The following is a 13,674-nucleotide window of genomic DNA, read 5'->3' as shown; positions in this document are numbered from 1 at the left end:
GAATAGTAGTAACTTGTTCATGGACATACAGCTAATAAGTGTATGAACACATATCCAGCATTGCAGTTTTATCACATTTTAGTGAGCAAAAGTGTGTATGTATTTTTTAACTGGAAGAGTGCGGTTCTAAATGCCAAGCACCATGAGGGCCCCCGAGTGAGTCCCTTCTCCTGTCTAGGCTCAGGATCCTTGCCAGAAGCATGAGGCCAGGTGGGCTGGGAACCAGCCTGCTCTGCCTGCCCCACACATCCTCCCTCTCACTTTCCCGGGCCTGGCAGCAGAAGCGCGGGAAGGAGCTGCTGGGCCAGGTACAGGGCTTGGCAGCAAAGTGGCTTGTGCGGTGGGAGACCAGAGCCGCGCCCTGGCACCTGGCAGGCAGCCCAGCCCCACCGTTGAGAAAATACCTGCAACAAAGGCGTCCTCCCACCACACTGGCCGCCTCTCCTTGTCCCTGCAACTCCGTGACTGAGGAATCTGACCTCTGGGCCAGGCCAGGTTGGGTCCTTACGTGGCCTCAGGAGGCTACAGAGAGGCCTCGGGGCCCAGCCTGGAACACCTTCCTGTCTGTCCTGGCTGGGCATCCCAGAAAGTGGCCCTGATTCACCCCACATTGCATGGACTCCAGGCCAACTGCCACCCACGCACGGTGCTGCGCTTCCTGAGCCTCCGAACACTGCCATCCTCCTCCGTGGTGTCCAGGACAGGTGGTTTCACAGATCTAGGTCCTGGAATCCCCCCAACCAGGAGGCCCCCCTCAGAGCGGTGGCTTGTCAAATGTGCACACTGGACACAGGTGTGTCTGTGGTGAACAGAAAATGGCCCTGCAAAGGAATTTGGACATAATCCACAATGGGCGTTTGGGAGAGTCAGTCCGGACTGGCGCCTGGGAGAATGAACAGTCAGGAGCCCCTGAGATCCCAAGAGTGTTGGCGTGGGTCTTGGCGGACATATCTTAAGCAAAGCACTAGAAGCTCCTTTGGGAGGTCCAGCCTCCTGAGGTGGTGGCCCATGGCCAATTCCATCCCTCCTTCTCCTGAGCAAGACCTCAGGGCCATGGATTTGGGGAAAAGACCAGCTCACTGCAGCTCTTTCATTCAAATAGCAACTGGCCCTGGAGCTCCAGGCCAACGTCAAGCCTTGCTGCAGCCCTGCGCTTTAGGGACTCTTGCCATCAGGGCATTGCCAAGCTATGTGGTGCCCATGATGACTCAGAAAAAGAAACTGTTTCCTCTAGGCTGATACAGCCCTGCTCCAGCCCCCAGCAGTGCCAAGTGGAGCGGGGTGTGGACTGGCCTTCAACCCTGCTCGCCTCTCATCTATGTGGTCTTGTGCAGACCCATCCTGCACTGTCTTATGCAGATGCAACGCCTGTTAGGATAATCCCAAACATGACCCTGGCCCCCTGATCCCCAGGCCAGACCCCACCCCCTGACCTGGATATTCCCTGGGCTGGACAATGGGAGGTCGGCCAGGGAAGGCTCCTCTTCACTGGCCCAAACCAGCTTCAGACAGCGGGGCAAGGATGTGGGAACCTTCCCGGCAGAATCCCCGGCCCTGGAGTGGCCCCAGATGAGGGAGCTCCCATCTGTGTGGGAAGCCCCAAGGCTATCCTGAGGGTAGGATGCTGTACAGGGGAGGAACAGACCTCCATTATGTGATTCTGGGAGGAAGATAAGCAAGCCCTGGTTAGGCAGAGGTGGCACAAGCCCACACCCTTGGGCTCAGCCTTCTGTCCCCCAAGCTTACTGCTCAGTGCCCAGTCCCAGGAAGCCCACAGGCTCTAGGCCTAGCCTGCCTCAATTTCCATTTGTTCTGCGCCCTCATCCACCTCAGGGCCCAGGCTGGCACCAGTGCCCACCACAGAACCAGGTTCAGAGCACAACTGGCACAAATGTTCATATGATGGATGACTGACTAAAATAATCATCCAGGCTGGGCACGGTGGCTCACGCCTGTAATCCCAGCATTCTGGGAGGCCAAGGCAGGAGGACCACTTGAGTCCAGGAGTTCAAGACCAGCCTGGGCAACATAGCAAGACCCTATCTCAACAAAAAATTTAAAAATTAGCCAGGTGTGGTGGTGCATGCTTGTAGTCCAAATACTTGGGAAGCTGAGGCCAAGAGGTCAAGTCTGCGGGGAGCCATGATCGTACCACTGCACTCCAGCCTGGGCGACAGAGCAAGACCCTGTCCATAAAGAAGAATCATCCAAGGGAAGAGGCCCTCCTGAGGCAGGTGTGGGCATGGGCACCACAGCCTGGAGCTGCAGCTCCTCCTCTCCTGGCTGTGGGCCTCTGAGCCTCACTTCCTCTCCTGTAAAACACGCATGAGACACACTCACCTGATAATATTGTTGTTACTATAGCCTTCCATTTCGGAACTTTCACGCATGGCCTGTCTCACGAAGAGCGTTCTTTTCCTTGTGTTCGGTGATCTGAGTGGACACCTAGCCTTGCTCTCAGGGAAGCGGATGCACGTCCCTCTGTGCAGCAAAAGGAGCCCGTGGAGCCCTCACAGGCTGTGTCAGACCCATGGCTCCCTGTCGCTACAAGTGACTCCAGTGTGGCTGGGTGGACTCTGAACTCAGCTGGGGTCCAAGCTGGGTTGGGGTTGGTCTGGCTCCTGGGCCCACAACTGGCTCTCATTTCATTCTGCCACCTGAGCTGGTCACTTTCCCTCCATGAGCCACAGCTTACCCTATGGTAAAGTGAGTACTAGGGGGTCAGACCCCTTGATCACCAAGATCTCTGACCACAGCCAAGGCTAAGGGAAGCGCAGGAAAACGTGGGTCCCGTTCAAACGCTCGGCCTCTCTCTGCCCCCTGGTGGACACAAGCAGCCTAGCATCCCCGGGGAGATGACGGTGGGAACCAAGTGATTCCCAGGGACTTGAGGACTGGCTTGTGACCTCTGCTAAGACTCTTACCGCTGAGTCGCAGTCCCCATCTGTTAGATGGGGATGACAATAGAACCAACACTATTAGCATGTTTGGAGGATTAAGTGCTATGACAAATGGGAAACGCTACTGAATGCACATAAAAAGTGCCCAATAAATGTTAGTCACCATTATCACCCCTCCCTTGCCCTAACCTCCATATCCTGTCAGTCACCAAGCCCTGCTGCTTCTTGCCCCTCTCACACCCCCTACATCCCTAGATGAGGTTGCATCATCTCCCCCATGGATTCCTCCAAGATTCACCACCTTCTCCCCAACCTCTCCGGCCATCCTGTATCTTCACTCAGGGACCTCATCTGTCTGCTCCACAAGCCCAGACCTCCAAATGCCCCACTGTAGTCAATTGTCCAAGTGCCTCAGCCCTGCCCTCAGGGACCCTGCCCCCACCCCCATTCAGCCTCGGTCACCCTGCGCCTATCTGTTCCCTGTATTCTGACCACACTCAGCTCCCAGCACCCTCTGCTCAGGCCCAGTGCCCGCCTCCCAGGCAAGTCCATTAAAGGGATACCCGATTAGTCTTTGCTTCCTTCCCCCTTCCCTGGCTCTGCAGGAGCCCAGAACCTCCCTAGGCCTCAGTTTCCTTAGCTGCCAAATTGGACTGCAGGAGGATGAACAGAGAGAGTATGCCGAAGTACCTGGCTTAGAGTAGCCACTCCACAGAGGCAGGTGCCTGCAGCTGGGATGGAGGGTTCAGCTCTGTCACAGCATAGCAGGGAATCATAACCTGCTGTTTAGAAGGTGAGGGGTGAGATGTAAAGAGAGCCCCAAGGCCCCACTGCAGACAAAACCCTGGCAGTAGGTGCTCTGAGCAGAGAGCACAGACGCAACCTCTAGGCAGAGAGCGCAGAGCTGAGTCAGCCTCCTCCATGTGATTCTCTCTCCAGGTGGAGAACGGGTGGAGAACGGACCCTCTGGCTCAGGGGCTCCAGGGAGCAGGACACGGACTGAAGTGCTGACAGCCCTGACTGATTTAGGAGGAGGGAGGCACACGAAATGAGGCAGACCCCTTCTGACCTTCTGTCAGGGCTGCGGTCAGAGATGCACGCTGGAGTCCTAAGGGTCTGTACCCAAAGTCTGGGAGCCAAAGAGGGGTAGCCCTCAGTGGTCCTCCAGTTTATTTGGGGAAACTGAGGTGGGAATTGGGAAAATAAGTTCCTTAGGGTTACACAGAGCCTTCATTAACTCAAGACATTTTTTATTCTACTTAATATTTTGGCTAAGTAATATATTTGCATCATTCAAGAAATCAGCTATAGAATTGATATCCTTTAAGAAGTCTCAGCTGGGCATGGTGGCTCACACCTGTAATCCTAATAATTTCAGAGGCCAAGGTGGGAGGATTACTTGAGTCCAAGAGTTCAAGACCAGCCTGGGCAACATAGTGAGACCGTGTCTCTAAAAAATGAGCAAAAAATTAGTCAGGTGTGGTGGCACGTGCCTGTAGTCCCAACTACTCAGGAGGCTGAGGTGGAAGGATCGCTGGACCTGCGAGGTCAAGACTGTAGTGAGCCACGATCGTGTCATCGCACTCCAGCCCGGGCAACAGTGAGCCCTTGTCTCAAAATAAACGAAGTCTCCCTGCTACTTCTCCGCCTATCTTTATTCCATTGTCCACCTCATCCATCCACTGTAAGTCAACTTTATTAGTTTCCTAGGTATCTATTTCATGTAAATAAAGCAAATAGAAAATTTTATTCCACCCTTTTACTCAAAGGAGAGTATACTATGTTCTGCATCTTGCCTTTTTCATTTAACAATGTATTTTGTAGCTTATATCAGTCCATAAAGAGCTTTCTTTTGTGTGTGTGTGTGTGGAGTTTGTTTGTCAGCTGCCTAGTATTCCGTGGTGAGGATGTTCTGTAGCTAATTTAACCAGTCCCTTCCTTAGTAATAGACACTTGAGTTGTTTCCAGACTGATGCTATCACAAACCATCCTGTGATGAATAACCTGACGTACACAGAGCTGATGACTGGGCAGAATATCAGAGCATACTGCACTAGGTTTTGGGTTTTTTGTTTATTTTTTTGAAGACGGGTCTCACTCTACATAAGAGTCTGATCTGCCGATGTAGGAGTTGTGCCATCTCATTGGATGTGGTAGCTAAAGGAAAGGAGAGACTTGTTTTTTGTTTTTTTTTAGACGGAGTCTCACTCTGTCGCCAGGCTGGAGTGCAGTGGCGTGATCTCGGCTCACTGCAACCTCTACCTCCTGGGTTCAAGTGATTCTCCTGCCTCAGCCTCCCGAGTAGCTGTTCATTGAACAGTATTCTTAAGGCAGGTGAATTTTCTGGTGTGTAAATTATACCTCAATAAAACTGTTAAATAAGGTAAGCATTCAGTTTAAGTTGGTGAAAAAAAAGCAATAAAACAAATGCCTAAACAGAAAGAAAGAACGTAATAAAGTCAGAAACCAAGAAAAGAGAACAAATGAAGGAAAAATATTTTAAGCATTTTTTAAGAAAAATTTATGAAATACATAAGGCAGTTGAGTTTATTTATCCAGAGGTGGGATAATTATCCCAGGGACTATGAGTTCATTTATAGCTTAAGTAAACAACTCTGGTTTCCAGTAACAGACAGGTCATCTAAGCTTCAGTCATTACATTCTTCACTGATGACAGGACTCGCCATCCCCATTCTAGGATCTGCCTTCTGTTGAGTGGCTAGTACCCATCCCATCCAAACACTTTTCATGCATTATCTCCTTGCCTCCTCACAGCAGCCCAGAGAGGTAGCTATTATAATCATTCCTATGTAACCGATGGGAACTGGGGCTCAGAGGGATGGGAGCCTTGGCAGAGGTCACACAGTGTGGGGGTCATCTCCCCCCGGGTGCTAGGCTGCCAGCTTCCACCAGGGGGCAGAGAGAGGCCGGGAATTTGGACGAGCCCCACGTTTTCCTGCACTTCCCTTGGCTGTGGTCAGAGATCTTAGTGATTAAGGGGTCTGACCCCCTAGTTCTCACTTTACCATAGGGTAAGCTGAGGCCCACGGAGGGACAGTGACCAGCTCAGGTGGCAGAACCAATCAGAGGCGGACGTGGGCCAGAGCCCAAGACGCCAACCCCCCAGCAGCTTGGATACCAGCCCTGGATCGGTCACCTTCAGCAGCTGGGGGGTGGCGGTCACCTTCAGCAGCTGGGGGGTGGCAGTGGCGACAGGGGCCATGGATTCCGACCCCAGCCTGTGAACTCCACAGACACCGCGGCTCCACACAACCCACACCCCACTGCACACAGAAAGGACACGACTGTCGCTTCCTGAGCAAGGCTAGGTGTCACCAAGTCACTGGTGACACAGGGAGAGCGCCCCTGGTGAGACGGGGTGAGGAGTCATGCAAATCACGTGACAGAGGGAGTTTCCGGAAGTGAAGCTGTCCTGTGGTTGCTGCTACTTTCTTAGTAATAGCAAGCTGCCCAGGCCCACGTGAGGCAGGTGTGTCTCATGCGTGTTTTACAGGAGAGGAAGTGAGGCTCAGAGGCCCACAGCCAGGAATGGAGGAGCTGCGACTCCAGGCTGCGGCGCCCATGCCCACACCTGCCTCGGGAGGCCCTCTTCCTTTGGAAGACGGTTTTACTCATTCATTGCATGAGCTGGGCCCTGTGTAATGCTGTTACCCTACCTCTCTAGGCAGGTACAATTATGGTCCCATCCAACACACAAGGAGTCAGAGGCCCAGAGAGGTTCCAGGTCATACGGCCCATGTGGAGCTTTGATGTGAACCCCTCTGTGTGACTGCAGAGCAGGTGCTCTTTTTTTTTTTTTTTTTTTTCCCCAGACAGAGTCTTGTTCTGTCACCCAGACTGGAGCGCAGTGGCACCATCCACTGCAATCTCCTCATCCCGGGTTCAAGCAATTCTCCTGCCTCACCCTCCCAAATAGCTGGGATTACAGGCATGCACCACCATGCCTGGCTAATTTTTGAATTTTTAGCAGAGACAGGGTTTTGCCATGTTGGCCAGACTGGTCTTGAACTCCTGAACCTCGTGATCCGCCCTCCTTGGCCTCCCAAAGTGCCAGGATTACAGATGTGAGCCACCATGCCTGGCCAGAGCAGGTGCTCTTGACTTAACCATTGCTTCACCCTCAACCATCCACCACCCTCTACCACAGGACAGGAGGGGTAGAAGGAATGAATAAAGGCTTTGGGTCACTAGGATGTGTCCATATGCATAGTTATTGGACTGGAAGATGTCAGAGGTGTTCTGTACCTGTGCCTGCACTCTGCTTGGTCCATTCTAGAGAGTGATTTGAGTACAAATGTCAAGGCCAAGTTTGTCTAACCCGAGGCCCACAGGCCACATGCAGCCCAGGACGGCTTTGAATGCGGCCCAACACAAATTCCTTAAAGACCATGAGGTTTTTTTGCAATTTTTTTTTAAGCTCATCAGCTATCATTAGTGTTAGTGTGTTTTACGTGAGGCCCAAGACAATTCTTCTTCCAATGTGGCCGAGGGAAGTTAAAAGATTGGACAACCCTGGTAGGCATTACTCTTGATCATTTTATTTTATTTTATTTTTTGATATAGGATCTTGCTTTGTCACCCAGGCTGGGGGGCAGCGGCATGATCATAGCTCACCATAATCTTGAACTTCTGGGTTCAGGTGACCCTCCCAACTCAGCCTCCCTACAGTCATATCTCACCATGCCCGGCTAATTAAAAAATTACTGTTTTTGAAGAGATAGGATTTTGCTATGTTGCCCAAGCTGTTCTCGAATTCCTGGCCTCAAGTGATCCTCCCACCTCAGCCTTCCAAAGCACTAGGATTACAGCACTTAAAAAAAATTATGAGTCAAGCACAGTGGTCTACACCTATAATCTCGGCATTTTGGGAGGCTGAGGGAGGAGGACTGCTTGAGCTCAGGAATTCAAGACCAGCCTGGGCAACACAGTGAGACCTCATCTCTACTAAAAATAAGATTTAAAAAAAAACTAGCCAGGCCTGATGGCGTAGCTGTAGTCCCAGCTAATCAGGAGGCTGAGGCGGGAGGATTACTTTAGCTTGGGAGATAGAGGCTGCAATAAGCTATGACTGCACTCCAGCCTGGGTGACAGAGTGAGACTCTGTCTCAAAAAAAAATTATAACAAAATATATAATTACAATTTTAACTATTTTGAGGTGTACAGTTCACGGCATTAAGTTCATTCACATTGTCTGCAGCCATCACCTTGTCCATCTCTAGAACTCTTTCATCTCTCCAAACTGAAACTGTGTACCTATTAAACAATAAGTCTCCATTCTCCCCTTTCTCTAGCCACTGGCAACCACCATTCTATACTTTCTGTCTCTATGAATATGACTACTTTAAGTACCTCACATGAGTGGAATCATACAATATTTGTCCTTTTGTGTCTGGCTTCTTTTATTTAGTATAATGTCTTCAGGGTTCATCCATGTTGTAGTGTGTGTCAGATTTTCATTTCTTTTTTAAGGCTGAATAATATTCTCTTGTATAGCCATACCACATGTATTTATCCATTCATCTGTTGATGGACATTTAGGCTGTTTCTACCTTTTGGGTATTGTGAATAGTGCTGCTATGAACATGGATGTGTAAATATCTGTTCTTTTTGATTCCCTCCCTTCCATTCTTGTAAGGCAAATCTCTAAAGTATCTATAGTTTACCCAATGGTGAAACTGCTGGATCATATGGTAATTCTATATTTAATTTTTTTTTTTTTTGAGACAGTGTCTCACTCTGTCGCCCAAGCTGGAGTGCAGTGGCATGATCTCAGCTCACTGCAGCCACTGCCTCCCAGGTTCAAGTGATTCTCTCACCTCAGCCTCCCAAGTAGCTGAGATTACAGGTGTGTGCCACCACGACCAGCTAATTTTGTGTATTTTTAGGAGAGAGAGGGTTTTGCCATATTGGCCAGGCTGGTTTCAAACTCCTGACCTCAGGTGATCCACCCACCTCAGCCTCCCAAAGTGCTGGGATTACAAGCATGAGTCACTGCACCCGGCCCTATTTTTAATTTTTTGAGAAGCTGCCATCCTGTTTTCCACAGCAGCTGCACTATTTTACCTTCCCACCAGCAATGCACAAGGGTTCCAATTTCTCCATATCCTTACCAACACTTGTTACTTTCTGTTTAAAAAAGAATAATAGCCACCCTAATGATTATAAAGAGGTATCGTTGTGGTTTTCATTTGCATTTCCCTAATAATTAGTGAGATTAAACATATTTTCATGTGCTTATTGGCCATCTGTAGATCTTTTTTTGGAGGAATTTTTAAGTATTTTGCCTATTTAAAACTGAGTTGTTTGTTTTATTTTTGTTGAGTTGTACGAGGTTTTAAAAAATATATTCTGAAAAAAATAAATATATATATTCTGGATATTAATCACTTATCAGATATATGATTTGCAAATATTTTCTCTCATTCTGTGAGTTGCCTTTCACTCTGGTGATAGTGTCATCTACGAGGCGGGCGGATCACAAGGTCAGGAGATCGAGACCATCCTGGCTAACACGGAGAAACCCTGTCTCTACTAAAAATATAAAAATTTGCTGGGCATGGTGGTGTGTACCTATAGTCCCAGCTACTCGGGAGGCTGAGGCAAGAGAATCATTTGAACCCGGGAGGCAGAGGTTGCAGTGAGCCGAGATTGCTCCACTGCACTCCAGCCTGGCGAAAGAGTGAGATTCTGTCTCAAAAGAAAAAGAAAACAAAAAATGGGTCCCTAAAAACATCGGACTATGTATGCTTTTCTTAGGCAGCACAAGTTGGAGGAGGCCCTGCTGTTTTGGGGCCAGTTCATGGATGCTTTGCAGGCCTTGGTAGACTAGCTGTACAAGCTGAAGCTCTGGGCCGGCTGAGAACCAGGCTGTGTATGGGGACTTTGACCTAGGCATGAACTTCAAGGATGCCCTTACCATGAGGGGCAGGCTCTGGGCTGCATGGAGGGAAGGGCTGCTTGGCTGCAAACTTAAGTGTGCCTTCTGCTCTGCTAACCCTCTAGGGAGAAAGGACGCCATGAAAGATCCTGTAAGCTGCTGGTCAGAGAGGCAGCTCCTTACTCTGTGCGTCTAAACAAACTGTTGCTGGGATTCTGCATTGGTCACAAAGATTTTACCAAAATTGTTTTGATTTGATTCCAATTTGGCAATGTGTAAATTTCACTTTGAGTTTCCCTCCACTCCCACCCCTGCCCCACCACCGATCTATTCTCATTTGGTTCACAAAATACATTTTTTTTAATTTGAGACAGAGTTTCACTCAGTCACCCAGGCTAGAGTGCGGTGGTGCCATCTTGGCTCACTGCAGCCTCCGCCTCCCGGTTCAGGTAATTCTCCTGCCTCAGCCTTCCGAGTATCTGGGACTACAGGCACATGCTACCATTCCTGACTAATTTTTGTATTTTTAGTAGAGACAAGGTGTCATCACGTTGGCCAGGCTGGTCTCGAACTCCTGACCTCAAATGATCTTCCTGCCTCAGCCTTCACAGTGCTGGGATTACAGGTGCGTCACAAAATGAATTTAATTTCAGGTAGAAATCTTCAAAAATACCCATTTCCACTGGCTTTTAAAATAAGTGTGAGAACACTGAAACCACTTTGAAACCATACACAGCAATATTTAGTGCACTCTGGGCCTGTCTTATTGTGCTACATAATGTCCTCCTGTTTCAGTAGGATGCATTCTGATGAAATGAATCCATTTTTTATCTCTGCTAATGTTCTTTATGTTGAAGTCTAGTTTACCTGATATTAATATTGCCACTCCAGGCTTCTTCCTCCTTTATTTGCATGATATATCTTTTTCGACTCATTTACTTTCAACCTGTGTATTTATATTTACAGAACATCTCTTACAGAGAGCATGTCATTTATTCTTGCCTTTTTTTCATTAACTAATCTGACAATTTCTGACTTTTTTTAAAAAACAGGGTCTTGCTGTGTTGCCCAGGTTGGCCTGAACTCCTGGGCTTAAGTGATTCTCCCAACTCTGTCTCCCAAGTAGCTGAGATTATAGGTGCATGTCACCTCACCCATCTTCTGACTTTTTTTTTTTTTGATGGAGTCTTGCTCTGTTGCCCATGCTGGAGTGTAGTGGTATGATCTCAGCTCACTGCAACCTCCGCCTCCTAGGTTCAAGTGATTCTCCTGTCTCAGCCTCCCAAGTAGCTGGGACTACAGGTGCACGCCACCATGCCCGGCTAATTTTTGTATTTTTTGTGGAGATGGGGTTTCAGGCTGGTCTCGAACTCTTGATTTCAAGTGACCTGCCCCCCTTGGCTTCCCAAAGTGCTGGGATTACAGGAGTGAGCCACCATGCCCGGCCCATCTTCTGACTTTTAATTGGAGCATTTAGTCCACTAACAGAAGGTGACCTGACCCATTGACTAAAGACCCCCCATGAAGACAGGACTGCCTCATTATGTTTATTTGTTTCTTTATGACCTGTCAGCACACCCTGGGAACATGATGAACTGGAATTTTCCCAGCAGCACCCAGCCGGGAAGGCAAGTGAGACACCCTTTGGGCCCTCAGCAGTCATTTAATGAGGCGTTACAATGCACCTACCTCATGGTGGTCTCTGGAGCTGACACAGTCATGACCTAGAACCTCACTATAGGATCCTGTAATAGAATTAAAAGGTCCTCAGATCACAAATGCAAAGGTTAAATGTGTCTCTGTTAACATGAGATAATCTCCATTCCTGTAGCATGTTTCTCTTTCTTTCCTTCCTTCTTTTCTTTTCTTGTCCCTCCCTCCCTCCCTCCCTTCCTTCCTTCCTTTTTTTTTTTTTTTCTTTTGAGACAGAGTCTTGCTCTGTCACTCAGGCTGGAGTGCAGAAGCACAATCTCAGCTCACTGCAACCTCCACCTCCCGGGTTCAAGTGATTCTCCTGGCTCAGCCTCCCAAGTAGCTGGGATTACGGGCGCCGCCACCATGCCCAGCTAGTTTTTATATTTTTAGTAGAGACAGGGTTTCACCACGTTGGCCAGGCTGATTCCGAACTCCTGCCCTCAGGTGATCTGCTGCCTCAGCCTCCCAAAATGCTGGGATTATAGGCGTTAGCCACTGCGCTCAGGCTTTCCTGTAGTACCCTTCTTATGGAAAACTTTTCTCCTGCTTTTTAAAATTGTTTCTTTTCATATTCTATGTGTAGTAGGTATTAGCAGTCATGAATTTAACCTTGTGGTTTCAGTCATGAAAATTCATGGATTTGCATTTGTGGCTGGTGTGCAAGAGAGCCGGTCACACAGCGAGAGAGTGAGCCTCACTGGCCACTGACTCCTCCTTCAACACAGCTTGGTGCCTCTGTTCTTCATCCCTGTGAAATAATGAGCACTTCTTTCTTTTTTTTTTGAGACGGAGTCTCGCTCTGTCACCTAGGCTGGAGTGCAGTGGCCGGATCTCAGCTCACTGCAAGCTCCGCCTCCTGGGTTCACGCCATTCTCCTGCCTCAGCCTCCGAGTAGCTGGGACTACAGGCGCCCGCCACCTCGCCCGGCTAGTTTTTTGTATTTTTTAGTAGAGATGGGGTTTCACCGTGTTAGCCAGGATGGTCTCGATCTCCTGACCTCGTGATCCACCCATCTCGGCCTCCCAAAGTGCTGGGATTACAGGCTTGAGCCACCGCGCCCGGCCGAATAATGAGCACTTCTTAATGGAAGCACTTCTTAGTGAGTTCATGAAGGTTGCGAGATCCGAGATCCATTCCTTGAAACTGTTGAGAGACTATTGTTTTCAGAGGCTATTTCTGAGAAACAGAGGCTACTCTGTTTCACAGATACTTACTGAAACCCTAAATGCAAGCCTGGCACTGGGATCCAAAGGTAAATTAAGATGATGGTCCCTGAATGTAGAAGCTCTCAGCCTAGTGCAGGGAACAAACATGTGAATACATGCCCTTCTATTTGCTAAAAGGAGTGGTTGAGAGAGTGAGGGAAGGAAGAAATGGCTCTGCTCATGAAGGTGAAGAGGGCATCAGGAAAAGGAGGTGTTACTTCAACTGCATCTCAAAGGGAGGTTACACCTGACCAGACAGGGAAAGGGATTTCCCTTCTTGGTACAGGAAACCGCATGTTCAGGTGAACAGAAGTGTCAACAGCAGGACAAGTAGGGGCACCACAGGTATTCCTATGGGACTGCAGCCAATATATGGGGTTAGCGGCCAGATAAGACCATGGAGGTGGGTGAGCAGCAGGGGCCAGGTGATGATGCCCGACCACTGGGTCCTGGGCACTGATCACATTGTGCCTTGCTGGTCCCCGATATATGGTCCTCAAAAAACTAAAAAGCCATAGTCACATGCATTTGGAGGAAGCCGACTTAAGGCTAAGCAGGTATTTATTTATTTATTTAATTTACTTATTTATATTTTTTACTGCAGGACTTCTGGAGCTTACAAAGTGCTAAGTGCATGAGGGCTCTCCCAAGGGGGCAATATATAGTGCAGTGTGTCCTGAACCCCTTTTGTAGGAAAGCCCTCAGAATCTCACCTGGGAAAATTCTGCTATAAGCAATGAAAGACCATGGAAGGATTCAGATTTTCATTTGGAAATGCATTCTGCGGAATGAGTGAGGGCTGGGTGGGGTGGGTGGTGAGATGAGAAATAAGGAGACCCGTGGGGAGGAGGTGCTCCATGAAACACCTGAGTGCAAGGGGGCGTGCACAGGCTCAGGGATTCAAGAGGCATTCGAGGTAGAATCAATAGACTGAACTGTCCTCGGGAGGGAGGGACCTACGATGGTGCCAGGGTT

General features: G+C 49.0%; 1 long non-coding RNA gene across 1 annotated transcript in view; it reads right to left on the bottom strand.

Moving 5' to 3' along the window:
• LOC103883848 overlaps positions 1 to 13,674 on the bottom strand; it is a 37,127-nt gene that overhangs the window by 20,934 nt on the left and 2,519 nt on the right. The window contains exon 2 of the long non-coding RNA XR_646217.4: positions 11,489 to 11,544. This is a non-coding gene — a long non-coding RNA (uncharacterized LOC103883848). The remainder of the gene's footprint in view (positions 1 to 11,488; positions 11,545 to 13,674) is intronic.

The sequence above is a fragment of the Papio anubis genome, chromosome 1 (genome assembly GCF_008728515.1).
Source record: "Papio anubis isolate 15944 chromosome 1, Panubis1.0, whole genome shotgun sequence".
Lineage (NCBI taxonomy): Eukaryota > Metazoa > Chordata > Mammalia > Primates > Cercopithecidae > Papio > Papio anubis.
Note: the sequence above shows the minus strand (reverse complement) of the source record. Positions and strands in the feature narration are given on the sequence as shown.